This window comes from Vollenhovia emeryi, unplaced genomic scaffold (assembly GCF_000949405.1).
Source record: "Vollenhovia emeryi isolate VEMERY1.0 unplaced genomic scaffold, V.emery_V1.0 DF939128.1, whole genome shotgun sequence".
NCBI lineage: Eukaryota > Metazoa > Arthropoda > Insecta > Hymenoptera > Formicidae > Vollenhovia > Vollenhovia emeryi.
Window position 1 is genome coordinate 2,247,979 of NW_011967238.1, and position 5,694 is coordinate 2,253,672.

Genomic DNA, 5,694 nt, shown 5'->3' on the forward strand with positions numbered 1-5,694 from the left:
ATTTTTTTCCCCCTTTTCTTTCTCCGCTCCTCTTCCTCTTTCTCCGACTGTCGCCCGCTCTCGCCCCCCTCTCGTTTCCTCCTTTCTCCTCTGCCGAGTTTTTCCTTTTAGCGCGTTTCCACAGTTTCCCGCCCGACGCTCAGCTCTCCGTGCGCCTCTTATTCTCCTATGCCGCATAGCGCTGCTTTGCATAATTTCTATCGCTGCAGGTAGACCGGAGGTACATATACCCTTACCGCATGCTTGTAGGTTCCTCATATACATATTAGATATATGCGTGCTTACACGTGGGCGCATTAATGTGGAGCGTGAGAGGGAAGTGAGTACCGGGGATGGGAAGAAGGGACGAGACGAAGCGGGGAGCGTGTCGATTTTTTACTTCGTTACGTCGTTATATGCGATACGTACACATACGCGAGATATATACTCTTGTTGTAGACACTACGCCTTCCACCGTGAAATTTATAGATCGATAAAAGTGGAACATCTCGACGATGAGTCCGCCGCGATTCGCGAGGGGACGCGAGAGGGTGAAAAGAATGCCACGCCGTTTTCGCGGCGACTTTAATGCCGATACATTAAAGTTTCCGCATCGCGGGCGAGCCTCATTTAAATTTTATTGGTATATATGTGTGTGTGTCTGTGTAAATGTATGTAGAACGGTAGTTCTGCTACTCGCGGCGTTGGAAATTCGCAAAGTTGAAGTCTCCTCTTGACAGTCCAGGCACGACACCCGGTTCGTTTCGCCCGATGGCGGGGATTTTCAAGTTCCAAATGAATCCACTATCTCGGCGTTGAGGTGGAAATACGTCTTCCTGGCCCCCGAAAGACGATTTTCCTCGGGAACACATCAGTCCTCGGTGTTCGAGCTCTAAATAATGTCGGAACGTGAGTAACCTACTGAAAACGGCTTTATGCCGGCCATCCTCCGCCCGAGCGTTCTCGCTCCGTCCTTCGTGCCTCATTCTTTCCCTCCCGCTTCCGCTTACGTCTTCTTGCCGCTCTCTTGCCCGTTTACCTTCGATCCTCTTTACTCGATCTACTTGGAGCGCGCAACCCTACAAATTGCCGACAATCCCATATCTGTCGGGTCTCTACTCTCGCACGATATTGGCTTCCGCTCTCGAGCTGTCATACCGCCGCTAATTCCCCGCGTGTATACAGACCAGGCCATGTGTGTAAAATTTCGATGCTACGTGATATAAATCAAAAAGAGCGGGATTTCAGTAGCGGCGCGATGATTTACGAGATGGCAGAAGTTATATCGTCTCTTCGGGGCGAAGGACTATCGTTGCGCGTTTCGATACGATTCGACCTAATTCGTTAAAAAGGAATTTTCAATCTATGACTTTCGTGCTGAAGAGAAGGCGATAGAATATATTTTGTTCTGTCTTCAACGAAAAGCGTGATTGAAAATGACATAACGTTTAAATTATTGTAAATTGTGTGTGAATTAGTGAATGATCAACTTTTCAAGCCTCAAGTTATTGACTTTTTAATTTGCGCAATTCAAATGCAGAAAAATGAACAAGTTGAAGATGGCATTATCTTTAAATCGCATTATATTTTTGATAGACTTGTTAGCATTTAAAACAAATTAGAGAAATTAGTTTTTGTTTGCGTGCAAGATATGTAATATTTTTGGGGAATAATTTTACGAAGGTCGAAACAAGATTAGCGCTAATTAAAGGTAAAAATGTACGTTAGTTACCACACGATTCGATACGTTATTGCGTGCCTCTGTTGCGTAATTCGTCACATACGCGGGCTCGAAAACGCGGCGCTTCGGGAAAATATTGCAGTCGGTCAGCTTGTTGCCAATAAATTACGATGACTATATCGGCCGGAGAACCGTCGCTAATGACGAGCGAGCCGTAATAATTCCAGGATATTACGCCGGACAGTCGATAACGAGCGATATTTCAATACGCCCCCACCGTTTCACTTATTGCCGCTTGGAGTGATCGACGCTTACCTGTACGCTGCTAATGCTATTACGAATGCGTTTTACAAATTCCAGTACGCGTTGCGCGATGTTAGAGGCACTGTTGGTACCCGGTATAATCCGGCAATTAATTGGGTGGACTAAATCAAAATCCTGTTTGATCAATTATAGAGATCATACAGGCGATTTATTAGTCGGTTAACTTCGTGTTTGCGAACGGATTGTTGCGCCTCAAGTTCTTAACTGTGGCGCAATCGATAGGCATACACTGCGGCCGACGCGCGCCGATGTAAATATATATTTGTTGTAATCAGTCAAGCAAACACAATATTGTCACGATAACGTAATAATAACTGGCTCGTTTAATAACTAATATGAAATTTTGCTAGAGTTAATGACAATTGACTATGAATTGCAATTAATTTCGTATAAATCATTAACCTGATGGGGAAAGAAAAATGAATAGCTTGTACACCCATTTCATGAAATTATTTGAATTCTCGCTTAATTGGCACGTTTCTGTAGCTGAAGGTAGTATAATCCCAAAATTATCAGCTTTAGTAATTAATTATCGGTTAATTTATTAATTATCGATATTTATTTTATAATTGGAGCAGATTCTGTTTACAGGATTCAATAAGTTCAACTGAAGCTCTTAAATACGATTACTTGAAGAGAATGCGATCCGGTGAACTCGAGTTACAATGAAAAAGCGCTATAATTTTTATGCAATTGTCATTCAATAAGTACGTGCTACTTATTTAATTATTTTGACACTTCTCTTCTTATACTTCTCTTTCTCACTTTCTCTCTTTCATTCTCCGTACGACAATCTCTAGACTTTTACCATTTCGGTTTGTAGGTGTGATTTTCACGTACAGCCTGTGCATGTGCACGCATGCCATTGTCTGTCTCTTGTTAAGAGTTTTTAACGCGTCGTAAAAGAATGGCGTGCGGCTATTAAGTCGTTCACGCACTCGTTTCTTCACGGCAAATTAAACGAGCCGCCTCTTATACCGATACGCTTGTTGTTGAATACGCGTGTCCGTCCACACCGCCGGCAACGGCGGAAGCCAGAGCGGTGGCTCCACCCTACCATGACCGAGCCCACCCCCGGCACGAAGAGGTGAATAATTTTAACCAAGTGCACTCGAGCCGCGGCAGCTTGTCAGTTCGCGCGGCCATATTCCGCGGTACGCCCAACGTCTATGCTCGACGATCAAATGGGTTAATGTTTTGAGAGCTGCGAGTATCTCTGAAAGGGCTTTTTAAGTCGGCCGAGGAATTTTACAGAGGCGAAATTAGGCTGCCACAGAATTGGATAACGACACGGCACGAGGTCGTGAATTATCAAGATAGGCTTGTCGCGAAGAAAAAATATATTTCAATGCAGCAGTGGCAGCAAACGCAGAAAGGACTAATTTAGAAAGATACATGAAGCCAGTCGACGCTTCACAAAATTTCGTTGAAAAAAGAGTTTATTCGCTGTCTTGATTCGTGCAACGCCGTTATCGCGCTTCGGTAGAAAAAAAAGGTACAAGGACTTTCCATATAAACTCGTTGTCAGAGGGTACACTTCCTGGCGATTAAACTTCATTGGAACGCAACGGTTGACTGAATCGCATTGAAAAAAAAAAAACGAGAGAGAAGACGGAGCAGGAGGGATCGGGACGGAAACCGGTCGGATTACACGTGGCTGGCGAGGATTTATCGATGAGTTGAGCTCAGATTAAGGCTCGCCCGCAAGTGGGAGCGAAGTAAAAAATTCTCCAGCCGGCGCGCATCGATCGACGATGAATCGGGAGAGCGATCGGGCGTGTCATACGAACGACGTCGCTGTTAATTGTTGCCTGTCGATGTGCAACGGCCGCAGTCAACTGCCGTAAGATTTATTCTCGCGCGTTCCCCCTCGGCGTATCGGCGACGGCGGAATTTTGAGAGCCGGCCCGGAACATTCGAGCCTGCGTTGCTGGGCGGATGTTCCGCCAGGATTAGCTCGCTCCGGACGTTTCCATTTCTACCCTCGAAGTTCATCTCGCTACGTATTATTTATAATAAAATTAAGGAGCTTGTGCCGCAGCCCTCTTTTGCAAGCTATTCTAGATTCTGTTTCTTCTATATTGAGTTTAATTCAAATTCTTAATAAAGAGGAAAGGGCAAATTGTATCAAAGTTGCGTTGGAACTTTGGATTTCGCAATGCATTCGTTAATATTTATTAACAATAATAACAATTAGAATTTACGCGACAGATTTACAGTCATGTATATGCTAGTCATATGTATTTATAAACTTTTGCCTTGAAAATGAATTTTGGCTTATAAGATGAAGTCTCTGCAAATAGCGATGCAATTTTAATTAAATCGACGATGATTGAAGTTTCCACCTAGTATGCCATTTAATATGTGCCTGACAGCGCCGAATGCCAATTTATATGCATAGAGAATTGATGCCATCAAACGGGATGTTTGCAGACGATAAGCATTAAAAGACTTTCATCGTTGCTGCCCCAGAGATAGCGATTTTAATAAACTTTGTTACGCTTGAGAACGTGAGGTCGTTGCTTTCAAAATGCGCTTCCAAAGTGCTTGGTGTTCGAGTTCGTAGTCAAAGCTCCGCTCTTTTCGTTACTCGTGAATCTGTCCAAATGAAATAATATGCAAACCGGCGACAAACATTTGAATATCTGCAATAAAAAAGCACAGTGACATTATCACAGCAACATTCCGCGGAAATGGTTTAACGAAACTTCTGTGGAGTCAAAGTTGCTTACTTTATTCTATATTTTTGTGATTTTTAGTGTTTTTAGTATTTTTATTTATACGTAGACTCTACAGATGCACTTGCACACGCACACGTGCGATATTAGCTGGTTTCATAAATCGTTAATTCTATTCAAATGTAAAATACACGTCAAATGAATTATTTAAAAGATAGCGACATTCTCCTTAGATAAAATAAATAATCAAAAACACTTTTTATTAGTCAATAGCCTCTATTAACGATGATACTCAATCTTTACGAAAACGACGTCTTTAAGTTAAATCATAAATTACTTTCGGAATTAATTTTCTGTAATAAAAACTGAATTCTATGCCCTATACTTGTCTTGGCGGAATAAATTGCATCCCGTTAACGATGCGAATTTTGCTTACGGCACCAAGAAAGGATGGCGCTCGAAAGGCCCGAGTTTTTTGAATGGAGCCTTCTACGATCACGGGTGCTTGTTCAACGGCGCCTCTCAGACACAACCACTAATTTGCTGGATGAAAAACTCGCGTGTTATTAAGCTGCGTCGCTTAATTGGGTTAATGAGGCGATGGACTCGCCGCAATGAAATGACATCCCGCGTTATTCCAAGAGTTGGCGCGTTGGGAAATTCATTAGGAAAATCCTCGGACTTTCTGCGCACTGTAAAAGTTTAGTGAACTTACGTGGACGGATATAAACGAGAAACGACATAAATAATGAATTAATTTTCAATGCAAGATAATGTCGAATACATTATTTTAACTTCTTGAATATCTCTTCTTGCTGTCCTTGTTAGAAAGTCCTTTCTAATATTTCAAGTTTTTTAAGTTTAAACGAAATAATAACTCGTTAAACAAATTGTTATTTGTTACAGTGTTTGGAAGTAATAGTATTACCGGAACAATTTTTTTTAATTATCAGCGACGATCCATTTACTACTAAAATTTTCAAATCTACTTTAAATTTAAAGGCTTTGTTCATCCAACAGGCCATTTGGTTA